Below are 13,970 nucleotides of genomic sequence, written 5' to 3' on the forward strand. Positions count from 1 at the left end.
CACAACAGAGAACAAAAGAAAACTCACAAAGAAGCAAAGAAAAGCTGGACAGCTCTGAACACAATGGGCAGAATTTATTACGTAGCCTTTCTTGAAATGGAAATTTATTGCTGAATATTTTGAATTCTCTCTTATGTTCAGTTGAGCACATGGCAATGCTTTTTTTTTTTTTGTATTTAAGTTCATGTTTCTTTTTCTTTTCTTATTGTGAATTTATTATATTTAAAATAAACTAATTAAAAAGAAAAGACAAAAGAAAATTAAAGGAAGAAAATTAGGCAGAAATATAGATAACTATACAATATTGCAGGAAAAGTACATTGGGGAGGTGTAGAACGAAGTCCTAATTTTATTTGCATATTCTGTAATGAACATACAAATGTCCTTTTCAGTGCTAACATTCTAAGTTCTATTAGGACAGCAGCTAATGGAGAGCTGGTTTCTTTTTGCCTCCCAGCATCAGTCCTTGAGCAAACTTACGTGTTTTGGGATCTTGGGTCAAAGGTTTAATTGGATTCTCTAGGTGAAGCAAGCTGTAGGAAACCCCTTTAATCGACAACAAGAAGGCAAATTGCTGTCCTCTGTCGCTCTTCCTAGTGACCACACACACACACACACACACGTGTGCGTGTGCACGGGTGCACAGGGCATGATGACAGTCTGGCTATAACTGAGTACAGAGCAGGTTGGTCAGCCCATCCTGGGGTTCCAGGGATGGGGCAGAAGAAGGGAAAGCCCAGACAGTGGCCTTGGCATTGCTCTGTTTTCTGAAAACTCTTTATCAGTCTCTTCTAGCACTGATAACTTTCTTCAGGGCCAACTCCTCCTACCAGGCTTGGGCTTGGGAAAGTGGACTCTTGCAGCTTCCTGTTTGAGTGTAAGGGACAGTGAAATCCTAGGGGAGAAGAAGTGGGGCAATGACTAAGAAAAGGTAAATATCCTAACATGTCCCAAACCAATCTGAGATCCTAATTCTGCTCTGGGAGATTCCACCATTCAACTAAGTTACTTGGAAAGTTTGGGTAAACAGTTCAATTCGACAAGCACCTATTAAGCAAAGAGGGAAATGAAATGAAAGAAGAAAATCCCTCAAGAAGTTTATATTCTACTGAAAGGAAATAGCATGTGAACAAATAAGTCATTACACAATCCAGAAAGGTCCCAATGAATGTGAATAACGAATCCCATGAAGTGGCTGCATTAGTCTAATTCACATTATTTGAAGTTACAGTTATTTATAAATATAGTAATTTATTCCAACCCAATAGAAATATGAAACAATTTTCTTAAAAATAAATGTTTATCTGATTATTAGTGTAATATAACAACAAAAGACAAGAAAAATTATTTCTGATTCAAATTTATTACGAAATATTAGAGTAGTTCTAGAAAGAAAAACTTCAAAATGATTGAGTATCACATAGATAAACCTATGTTGATATGAAGAAAATATACTTATTGTCATATTTCAATATTTTGGAAGCCCAGACTGATCTGTCTTCTCTTTTTAAAAATCTTCATATGCTGATGAGTGCAGAGAGTTTTATTCACATCTCAAGTTTGCACACTCACATTCTCACACAACAAACCAAGTATCATTGGATGATCTGGGCCAGTATCTAAAATCAGTAATGCTTTGAAAGTAAGATTATTGTCCTTGCAATCTTTTTCAACAGCTGGAATAACTTGAGTACTAGTCTGTAAAACCAGCTTTCATCACCTCTGCGAAACTTGTCTGATCACCAAAGAACTGGAAGTGATTGATGGTTACAGCCTTCCAGAACATGAGGATTTGGAGACTGATAAATAAGCATTGGTTTGGTTTTAAAATTCCCCCTTTTCATTACCTTCCAATAAAGAAGTGTTAGGGGATCAAAAGACACTTTCAGTCCATTTGAGTTTCTTCCTTCTTAGACTTGGAAGGTCTGGAAGGTCTCCTTCTCCAGAATCTTCCTTTTATTTCACCTGTGTGTTTGTACTGTAGATTGGCCATTTTCACATCTTGTCCTGTTTTTGAGTCACTATGACCATGTTTTTACCGTTCAGTTACATCATATTGTTAGTCTAATATAACAAGCCTTTTCTCTGCTGCACTGACCATGTTTCCATCTGAAGTATTCTTTCTTTTGTCCATTTTGTTAAGGGTTCTTTTTTAAAAAAATAAAACTACTAGTAATAAGGTGAGTATGCAGCAACACATCGCAACCACAGGCAAATGCAGACTGACAATGTAGTGGCATGTTATGAAACCCTCGACTAACTCACATGTATCACATGAACTGAATTTTATCTTTACATTAAATGTGACCTGGTATCATTTTACAATTTGCACTACATTGAATTTTGTATTAATCACAATCTAGCTTCCTATACACATATCAACAAATCTAATGTTATTTCAGGGGGACCTGCCAAGTGGGGATGGGGGACATCCTCCTATAGAAGAGGTAACCCTAGAGTTGATTCTTGGAGAAAGTTAAGGATTTCAAGAAGTAGAAGTGAGGAGTAAGGGCATTCCAAGCTCATGCCAAGACACAGAAGTTGAGGAAGCAGAAAGAAAAGTAAATAGGACCCAATCTGAGTAAGGAGGAGCAGGAAATTGTGAAGGTCCAGGTTCTACTTCTCATCTCTGTGGGAAAATTTATAGGAGTAACTGCATTAAGGAATAAGACCCTGAAGAGAAGGATTCCAAAAAAAGAAGAAAAGGTCGCTGATGAAGCTAAGTAAGAAAGTGTAAGTGAAACAAATCCGATGCAACTGTCAAGTTGTTAAGAATGGATAAAAGGCTAGAAAGGCACCAACAAGTGCTTTGGCTACAAGGCACAAACACTCACAAGCAGGAAAACAACCAAAGAAGGTCTAAGAGTCTCCATCAGTATGGAGAACAGAGAGGATTTTCCAGTGATTGGCACTGAGTGGGCGACGTTTCTCTTTTTGCCACAACCAAGTAACTGCTCTGTATGTTCCAAGTCTAGGACTTGAGGAATGCTTCTCCATACTCCAAGTTATCAGGACAGTGGAACAGTCAAAAAACAAAAGGAAAGTAGGTCCTCAAAGGGGGAAAAAGGATTTGATGGGATAAAGGGGGAACTTGCCCCTCTTTGGAAGACTGGAAAGTGGAAGGTCACATGGAAGAAGAGGAGGATGGAGCAGGATGCAACTGCTTCTCCTGCAAGGAACGATGATGGAGCTGCAAAGCAATAGGTGATGGAACCAGAGAGTTCTTCCAGTGAGGGCCAGAGGAAGAAGAGACAAATAGTGGTCATTGGCAATACCCCTTACTACACTAACGCTATTTGTCTCTATGGTAGCAAGAGAGAGAAGTCTGCTGTCTTTCTGGGGGTGTATATCCAAGACAAAAAAATAGAATTTTGCAAGGACTGTAAAACTGGATGACTACTACCTACTTTTGGTGATTGACATGGGAACAAATGATATTGCCAGAAGGCTTCTAGAAAGCACTACCAAAGATTGTGATTAAAGATTATTATTGTCTTGGGCAATAAACTAAAGATTGGCTACAAAAGTGGTGCTTGAGAATGTAATTTGGATTTCTGAGCCACAGATTAAAATATGGGATTAAGCTAAAGCTTTAGCTGGTGTTATGCGAATCTAATGCAAAGTGTTTTAAAATTACAATGATGAGGGAGGGAGAAATCTGCCTTTGTAAATCCACAGGAGGTAGACGGGAGGAACAATGATGAAAGACTTATAGCAATTGAGACACCTAGAAATTCACTAGAGATACAATCCAAGAAAGGAGCCAGCAGTAAAAGCTCATAGCTTCACATATCCACACACAGGTGTCCAAATTTAGAACAACAAAAAGAACTCAAGATCTCATGGAAATAGGCAAGTTTGACTTCAAAGGTATCACTAAGACTCAGCGGGAGTGAAACCCATGACTGGTTCTGAATGAGAAACAACCCCATTAAAAAGGGGTGGGTGAGGGGCAGCATTGTACATTTAAGAAGGTAGACTCATGGGAGGAAATCCAAAAAACCAGAAGGGAAACATGCTGGAGAATGTTTGGATGAGGAACAACGGGAAGAAAATCAGAAGAGATTTTGTCCTCAGCAAATACAGATCACTTGGACATATATAAGCAGTTTGGGAAACATTATAAGCCTGGCACAAAGATGGGCAACTTCAATTATCCAGTAGTTTGCTAGCTCTCTTTGTCAAAAGCAGAGCAGTAGATGATTTCTTGACTTGCCTCACTGATCAAATTAATCAAACAACAAATATTTGTTAAGACCTACTATGACCTACTATGATCTACTATGGTCTATGCATTGTGCTTGTCACACGGGAGAGAAATAAAGTGAGGAAGCTCCTGCTGTCAAGTAACATACATTCTGCTGGGGGATCTACTTGGTCACAGATAGCAAATCCAGTATACCCACAAAGTAAACAGTGATTAGGGAGAGGATAGAAGCAGGAAAGACCCGAAAGTGTAGGCACTTACAGGGAGTTTGGGGTGTGGGGTTCAAGGAGGCATGGGTGAGGAGGGTACATATTCCAGGCATGGGGAACAGTCTGTACCAAGGACCAGACTTGGGAGATGTTCCGTTCTTTGGAGGGAATGGCAAGTGGGCCAACTGTGCAACTGAGGGGAAGTTATTTGTGATCAGCCCAGAGAAATGGTCTGGAGCCAGATTATGAAGGGCTTAAAATGTGAAACAAAGATTTTTAACCTAACGGTAATGGCAGCCACTGAAGTTTACTGAGCAAGGAAGTAATCTGGTTAGATCTGGTTAGACAGTCAGTGGGGAGCTGTATGGAGGATGGATTCGTGAGGGAAGAGCCTGGGTATACGTACCCACAATGCTTTCAAATTTAATCTTCATATTAACATTTTCTCCATCACTTTCTTTAGACAACGAAAAACCCCCAATAAATCAAGCCCTGATTTGTTTACTAAAAAAATCAACTAATTTTCAAGGTGTGAATACTCATACTGAAAACTTAACACTTGATTCTTAAGAATTGGCTTGAGCTGGTTCCAGCATAACTCTGATGCAGGGAGACTTATTAGTGGGCAACTGGATTGACCAGATGAGAAGTGAGGAGGGCTTGCACTGCAGTGACTGCTGGGTGCATAAGGAGATGGGGACAGAAATAAAAAGAGACTGCGAGAGAGAGATGGGTGAGAAGTGAGCTCAGGACAGGGCCCTGGGGCAAACTCACACACTGGAAGAGGAATATGGATAATGAACCTATGAAGGAAACCAAAAAAGGATCAGTCTTAAGGTAGGATCACCATGATAGAACAGTGTCAGGAAAACCTGAAGAGAGAAGAGTACACAGAAGGAGGAAGGAGTGGGGATCAGTGGCCAGCACTGCAGAGGGGTCAGAAAGGATAAGAACTGAGAAAAAGCCAGTGGTTTTATTGAATGAGAGAGCACTGGTAATCTTGTGGGAAGTTTCCAAAAAGTGCTAGGGACAGAAGCCAGATTGCAAGGAGTGGATAAGTGGGTTGGAGGTGAGAAAAGTGGAGGCAGCAAATGTAGAAAGCTTTTTCTAGGAGTTTGACTATGAAAGGGAAGAAAATTCTATAATGCTAGCTGAAGAGGGTGGCAACTGAAAGTTTTTTTTTAAGATGGGAGAGACTTGGGAAATTTTGAAGGCAGAAGCAAAGGAATAATCAGAGAAGGAGAGGTAGATAATTTGGGAGAGGATGGTTGAAGAAGAGGCAGGTTGCCAGAGGACATGAGAAGGGATGAGATAAAGGGCCCAACCAGTTAACATTCACAAGGAGATGGACTCTCTCTCTCTCTCTCTCTCTCTCTCTCTCTCTCTCTCTCTCTCTCTCTCTCGCAAGCGAGAAGATTGGTGATCTTAAGTATGGAACTGACTGGGGTGGCAGCGGGGAAGAGGAAGCTTGAAATGTATGGCTTTGGTTTTTTCAGTTCCATATGAGGCAAGGTCCTCCTGGGGGAAATGTGGGTATCTTGAGAAAAGAAGGGAAGGTATGGAGTAGCTGTTTTGGAGAGCATAACAAAGAAATGACCAGGGAAGAGTAAAAGGATTGGGGAGCAGAGTGAGAAGACAGTTGAGATGGGTCATATGGTCATGGGATAATTTGGTCTTCAAAAGGTAGAGGAACCAACAAGGGGAAATCCTATTCTGGATCTGATATCTACCAATAGGAAGGAACTGATGATGGGGATAAAAGCGATGGGAACCTTGTGACAAAGTGATTACTCCTTCTTAGAGTTTGTGATCAAGGAGAGAGGAAAGGTAGGCGCATACTGTGACGTGCACCCAAGGCTAGGAAAACAGATTTCAAAGGGCTCAGGGGAAAAATAGGTAGGACCCCCATGGACTAAAATCTAGAGAGGAAGTAAGTACAGGAGTGCTGGAAAATTCTCAAGTACAAAATTCTGAATACACAAAAGGAAACCATTCTAATGAGGAGAAAAACAGAAGCTATGTAAAGAGAAACAGGCAACTCCCCAACCAACCCAGATTTTTAAAAGAAGGTAGACATAAGATGGAAGCAAGAGCAAACTTAGGAGAATGAATCTAAGTGGGGCATAAAATAGTTTCTGGAAGGAAGGAAGGAAGGAAGGAAGGAAGGAAGGAAGGAAGGAAGGAAGGAAGGAAGGAGGGAAGGAGGGAAGGAAGGAGGGAAGGAAGGAAGAGAAAAAAAGAAGAAGAGAGAGGAGGGAGAGAAAGATAAAGAAAGAAAAAGAGAGGGAGAGGGAGAGAGAGAAAGAAAGAGAGGGACAAAGAGAGAGAAGAGGAAGAGACAGAAAGAAAAGAAAGAAAAAAGAGAAAGAAAAAAAAGAAGGAAAAGTTCAGAATGATCAGAGGCTGGAAAGGAAAACTCAGAGTTTCCCTAATTGTTTGGGAGGAAAGTAGACACAAGAAGGGAAAAGATCTTGAGCTTGGGGCTCTGAGCATTTCTGACAAAGAGAATGCACAACTATCTGGGACTCCTTCCTGTCCTGTTTTCTCAGCCAATGGGAAGTGATGAACAAAATTGACTGGCATGAAGCAATAGCCCTGGATGAGTTCAAACCACTTGGACTGAAGCCTTAGGACTGAAAGAACTGGTGGATGTGACTCTTAAGCTCTTGATGATCCAATCGAAAGCTCCGGGAGAATGGGAGAGGTACCATAAATTGGAGAAGGCTGAATGTTATCCTGATTTTCAAAAATGGGAAGAGAATAATGGGAAGAGTGGCCAGTGAGGTTTGATTTTGATTCCTGGGAAAATTCTAGGACAGACCATTAAAAAGACAGTTAGTGAACATCTAGAAAAGGAAGTGGTGATCACAGTCATAATGGGCAGCTCAAATTTTGGGAGAATGGCAGCCAGGGGTGGTACCCTGGGGAGACCTGTGTCCAGGTATATGGAAGGGCTGGAGTTGCTCGTATCAGCAACCTGGCTCCTACTGCTACACCCAATTCCTCCTGCCATCACATCCATTGCAGCCTGCTGCTGAGGTAGCTGCTCTCAGGCCTAGCCCTGTGGTGTCCCTGCCACCCTCCGGTCTAGCCCTGTGACTGCCTTGCAACAAGAATAGGAAGTTTAGAAGCTGAAAACCTTCATTTTGGTCTACAAGTATCCCTTGTTCCCTTTCTCTTCATTTCCCTTCCAATCATCTGATGCTTTACTGACAGCTTTGAGAAGAGCTGGGCCACTCCATGTCACTGCTTCTTCACCTTGGTCTTCTCTGTCTCTTCTGTCCTTCTCTTCCCCCTGCTTGAGGTCTTCTGGCTTTGGGAGAGTAAAGGATACTACGGATTTCACTCCAGGGACTTTTGTCATGTTGGATGTCAGCTCCAAATTTCATTCTTTGGGGTCCCTGTACCCTCAGCAGTGATACTTTGGCTTTTGTTGATTACCTCCTGGTTTATTCCCCAAACCTCTCTCCTCAGCAACATTTGTGGACTCTTATTGGTTTTATCATTGGTCCTGGTTAGTACTGTTCATGCCTTGATCTCTTGGAGGCAGTTGATCTCAAAAGATGGAAGGACGAGCACTAGATAATAATAGAGCTGGGTGGATTTCTCACTGGCTGAGTGGTCAAACTAGAGAGTGGGCAGTAATGATTTGATGTCAGCTTGACAGAAGGTCTCCAGTAGAGTACTCCAGGGATCTGTGCTTGGCTCTGTGTTATTTTAAAACTTTTTTTTTTAACCAATTATTTCAAGATGTAGATGGCATGCTTATCACACCTTCAAATGACACAAGGCTGGGAGACATAACACACTGGACAGAGTGGGGATCCAAAAAGATCTTGACAAGCTCAAGCACTGGGCTAATCCAAAAAGATGAAATTCAGTAAGGATGTCAAAATTTACCCATGGATTACCAGAAAATCACCTCACAGGAAGAGGAAAACTTGGCTTGGCAACAATTTCTCTGAAAAAGATCTAGGGGCTTTGGCAGACTGCAAGTGCAAGGGGAGTGCTGAGTGACGTGTCAGCTCAGAAAGCACACTGGGCCTTGGGCTGTACTCTGCCCTGGCCAGGACACATCCCAATTAAGACTCCATTCTGGGTGCCATATCAGGAAGGAAACTGATAAGCTGGAGAGAAACCAGGAAGATGAAGGGCCTAGAGTCCATTCAGTAGGAGGCCAGGGTGAGAACTGCAGCTGCCCAGCTGGGCCCAGCATCTGCCACATGGCAGGAGTTCAAGAGATGCCTGATTGATTAATTGAGAGAAGACTGGGGGGAGAGGGCATGAGAGCCATGTAGAAGAATGGTTGGACTCAGGCAATGCAAAGAGGCAAATCAGGCTTGTGGGTAGGAACCACTTCCAACCAATGAGAGCTGTCCCCAAATGGTGCAGGGTTGCCTCAAAGGAAGTGGGAAGGCCTCTTCTTGCAGGCCTTCTAGCAGAGGCTGGATGACCACTTGCCATATAGACTGCGATGGAGATTCTTTCTATCAGATGAAAGATAAACTAGGGATTCCAAGAGGCAGAGGTGAGGAAGGAGTGAACTACAGGCATGGAGAAGGGAGATGGGAGAACAGCGATGAGAAAAGTGCCATGGGGGAGTAACAGTAGAAAGCCAGTTTGCCTGGATTAGGATGCATGAATGTAATAAGATTGGAAAGATAGGTTGGGGGGCAGGTGGTGAGGGACTTTGAATGACCCAAAGAGGAGTTTCTATTTGATCCTATGGCAATGAGGAAGCAATGAAGCTTCCTGAGTAGGAGAGGCACCTTGGAAAATTACCTTGGTGGTTGTGTGGAGGTTAGGCTGCAATGGGGAAAAGCCTGGAGGCAGGCATACCAATGAGGAGGTTACACCAAGGAGCTGAGAGAGGCCATGAGGGCCTGGACTAGGGTGGTGGCTGTGGGGCCAGAGAGGAGGGGACAGGTGCCAAGTAGTGAAACATGGGTGAGAGTGTGGCAGTGGAAGCAGAAAGTATAGAAAGCTTTTTTCTAGGAATTTGGCTATGAAGGGAAGAGAGATCCAGGCCAGTAGCTCAAGGAGGCAATAGTGTCAAAAGAAGGTATTGTCAAGGATCAGGGAGATCCAGATGTGTCTGTGTGGGGGACTTGTAAAAGGACAGTGGATAAAAAAGGAAGAGTAGAGAGAGGGAGAAGATGATGAAAAAGGAAAGCTTACAGAGGAGGCTGGAGTGAATAGGTTCAAGGACACAATGAGAGGGCTTGGCCTTGGAGAAGAGGACTATTTTCTTCCTCTGAGACTGGAGAAAAGGAGAGAAAGGGGGATGATTTTGAGAGTTGGAGGACATGAGTTCCAGTCCTGACTATGTATATGCCTTTGGTCAAGTCCCTTCCCTTCTGTGAGCTCTACTTTACTCCTCTAAAATGAGGGAATAAGTCAGTCTACACTTGAGGGTCCTTTTTGGTTCTAGATCCTATGAGGTTCCTGGGTGGCCCTTCCTTCCTTACCCTGTGCCCTCATACAAGTTCTCTTTTTCTAGTCAAAGGAGGTCTGATCAAGTTGGTTTCACTAGCTTGAAGCCCCAATCTCCAAGGTGATCCTTGGAAGCCCTATTGGTAGAGACGAAGGGAAAAAGTGAAATCAAACTGGATGGAGACATAGTAACCTTGTGTCCCATCATTCCTGGTTTTGTTCCTAGCTGTATGGCCTTGGGCAAGTCACTTAACCTTGACAGGCCTCATCTGTAAAAGGGAGATTAGAATATCTAATAGGATGCCTGTCAAGAAAGCTCCTGGGAAATCTCAAAGTGCTGCAGAAATGGGAAGACTTATTATCACTATCATTAGTTGACCTCTAAGGTCACTGTTGGCTGACCTTCTACAGTTCTGTTTTTGGAGGTGAGTTTCCCCTCTTTTCCCTGAGCATCCTCAGGGGAGGGGAGACGTTCTGGTACTAAGCTGTGGGAACTTGGGTTATATTCTTCCTCCTCCAAGCCTCAGTTTCCTCATCTGTAAAAATAAGGGGAAATAGTATTTATACTAGGGTGGAAGAGGGGAGCAGTTCAGTAATTTCAAAATGACACCGAATATGAGCAAAGAAAAGAGAAAGGAAGGAGGAAGGGCCTCAGGGCCCAGATAAACCCTGAGAGAGACAAATGGCCTGGAGACTTCTCAGGGCACAGGGCTTCAGCCTATTTTCCATGTGAATGGCATGGTCACTGTACCCAGCCTCATCTCCTTCCCGGTCAGGTTCATCTGTGGAACAGATGCCCAGAATTTGGGTCTAGAGTCACTTGAATATTTCAGCTGCCCACTGGTAGGATTTTCATAACAGCTTTAAGGTTCCAAACTGTTATATATATACATTACCTCTTCTGAGTCCCACAACAGTGAGATAGCTCAGACAGCATCACCCCCATTTTATAGATGGGTATACAGAGCCAGGAAAGTGACTTGGCCAAGGTCACAAAGCAGGGGCTGATTTGGGGTGAGTAACCAGTTCTCCTGACTTCCATGAAGCCTGGAGCAGCTCTGGTCAGAGGCTGGGTAGGGAAGGGTAGAAACCATTGATGGAGTTCTTAGGGAGGGTTCATTCATTAGCCCTCCCCTTTCCCCTGGAAACTGGCTGTGGTCTGGTCAATTCTTCAGAGAGCTCAACAGCTTCTCGCCAGAGATTTCCAATTCCTTGTGCAGGCTCATGTCACATTACCAACTCAAGAAGTGCATGTGCAGAGACAGCTGAGTTCCACCCACCCCCCAGTCAGGGAGGTGCAGCTAAGCATTTAAATGGACCACTGTAAGTGGCTTAAGCACTGGCGCCATCCATCTTCTGGGCTGCCATCCAGGGGCAGATGCTGAGAAAGTGTTAATACAGATGTAGCTGCAGGTACAGTAAAGCCTGCCCAGCTGAGGTCACAAAAGGAATAATCAGCCCTGATTCTCCAACACTGGATTCAGACTGTGGTATTGGAGAGCAGGAAGGGAGCTGAGAACACAATCCTTTAAAGGGATCTGGCCATTGAAGCCCAGAATTCCCTCCCTGCCCCACCTTGCCAGGGCCTGCATGGGGTCCCCCGAACATATCTGATGCCCAGGCCAGTTCTGTCTCTCTGTCTATTAAGAGAGAGCCACACATGAAACTACTCTCTATGCCAGTTTACCCAGCCCAGTTTCTTTTCCCAGGCCCCTTGGTGTCAAGGCTGGGAAAGGAGAGTACTACCAGAGGAACGAAGCAGGTATAAGCCAAACCCTGGAGGGGCTCAGAGTCAGTCTGCATCTGGAATTGTAGCTCTAGTCTTGCCCTTAGTTTGATGAAGGTTGGGAAAAGCAAGGTTTGGGAGAGCTGGTCAAGATGTCGGGCAGTCACTGAAGACTGGCTAGGGCCTGTCTGTGTGGAGCTACACAGGAAAGAAAGCGATGTTTTATCATCATCAACTCGAGTCCAAGGCTCTAGGAGTCAGTTCCTCATCAACAGGGAGCCAGAAGAAAAGGAGAAGAATCAGGCAGGCCTTGCAAACTTTCTATGAGTTAATTGTGAGGAGGAACTGAATGCTCACTCTGCCTCAGCAAAGTGACCACGTGGGAATGCAGCACAGAGACGAAAACTTGTTGGAGATCTATTTTCTAGGCCCAGAGGATGAGTGCTCAGAAGGACTAGGATTCAGGAATCCTGGAATGCTAAAACCCCAGGAGAAGAGTTTCTAGCCCATCACATGGGACTCATCCCCTGTATCCAGAATGGTACTACCACATCTTCTATTAGAACCTTCTATGTATATCCATCATTGACACTAGGTGAACAAGATTGGTCCCATTTTGCATACTGAGAAATTGAGGCCAAAGAGATTCAGGATGTTGCCTACTGCCAGACTCAGGAAGGCCTGGCCCTTAATAAATTTTGTATTGATTGACTGATAATAGGTTTGCTATCCTAAAGAAATCATTCTTTATCTTGGGAACATAAATTGTTCTAGGGAAGCTAATAGACTCCCACTGCTTAAAAAAAACAGACTCAACTACTATTAAAAAAAGGATACATCAAACCAGGGACCTCACTACTAGTTCTGATCAATCCAATGACCCCAAAGCAGGTCCTGTGGCTCTTAGAGGCACATCCTGCCAGAGAATGGGAGGTTCATAAACAGGGCAGCTGGACCACTGGCCAGCAGGAAGGGGTGGTAGTTGGGGAGGGAAGAAGATTTAATGAACTACTAGTAGACAAGGGAAGGCAGGGAACAAAAGGATTATTCTTCCCTTATGGCAGCCCAAGGCTGGAAGGCTGCCTTCCTCATGGCCTGGATGAGAGGGAGGGAAATCAGGGCCAGCAGCACAACAGAGATAACTGAAAAGTGCTTTGTGCAGGGGGCCCAGATAGGGCTAAAAGATGCTTCCGCTCTGCCTGGGGGAGATTCAAGGCCAACGCAACTGGGGACCTTGGCAGGGTTGGGAGGAAAAAGGGGGGCCATCCAACCAGGAAGCTAAGAGTTACAAGCTCTAGGAAAGGGATAGGGTTCAGATCTGTCCCTTCCCAACTTGTTGGTCTGTGATACGTACATTGGGGCCACCCAAGCAACTCATGAGTGATCTAAGAGAAGCTCAAAGGGGAAGGCCCAGTAGGCAGGAGCAAAGGACAAAAGAAAAGGGGAAAAGACAGCTTCAGGCAGGCCCCAGCAATACTGAAATAGAGAAAGAACCTCAGAGGTCCTGGTTAGAGTCTCAATAAAAAGAAACAGCATTAGATTACCTCATGAGGAAAGCCAAATGGCTTTTCATTGCTACCTTTCCTCCCCCTACCCCTGATATTTGGTTGTAGGTGAATAGACACACGACAGCACAGGCCTAGTCCCTGTTGGTCAGTGATGATATTGAAGGGATGACACATAGATGGTGACTAGCAGGTATTCTCCATTTTCAGTGAGGAAAGGACAAAAGAGAACAGTTTGAAATGTAAGCAGGAGAGAATGATGAGAGATCCTGGCTAGACTATCTTCTCACCTTAACTGTGGTCCCATATCTCCAAAGGCCGTCTCTACGTGGGTCTCCTCCTCTGTGCCTACTTTCTTCAAGGCCCAACTCAGAAGTAACCTTTTTTCCTGGTCACCACAGCCTACAGAATGGATCTCTCCCTTCTACAGCACTGTCTACGTTCTATTTAGTGGACACTGGGACTGAGGCTATTTTCATGTGTGTGTGTCCTGTCTTTCCTCCAGATTGTGAACTCCCCATCTCCATGACAGTTATTCAAGCACCCTCACCCCCAAGTCTTCTCAGGCTAAACATCTCAAGTTCCTTCACCTGATCCTTACACAGCCTGATCCTAGATGGCACGGGTTTAAATCCTCTCCTGGGAGCCCTCTTTGAATTGGCTTCTAGCTTTTCAGGGTCTGACTTTAATGACATGATCTGACTAGAAGAGGGCAGAGGGCATTCCCCCTCCTTCATCCTGGAATCTCTGCTTCTGTCAATGTACCCCAAGGCTGCCCTCATTTGCGGGGCAGCCACTGCACAGACACTGCGGAATCCTACAGAATTTCCATCTACTCAAAGCCCCATGACCTACCTTCAAACTGTATCTATCTCCCTCAGACTATGATG

General features: G+C 44.1%; 1 protein-coding gene across 2 annotated transcripts in view; it reads right to left on the bottom strand.

The window, feature by feature from the left end:
- Positions 1-13,970, bottom strand: part of LOC140515919 (actin-binding protein WASF3-like) — a 73,517-nt gene that overhangs the window by 34,466 nt on the left and 25,081 nt on the right. The gene's annotated exons all lie outside the window — the stretch shown is intronic.

The sequence above is a fragment of the Notamacropus eugenii genome, chromosome X (assembly GCF_028372415.1).
Source record: "Notamacropus eugenii isolate mMacEug1 chromosome X, mMacEug1.pri_v2, whole genome shotgun sequence".
NCBI lineage: Eukaryota > Metazoa > Chordata > Mammalia > Diprotodontia > Macropodidae > Notamacropus > Notamacropus eugenii.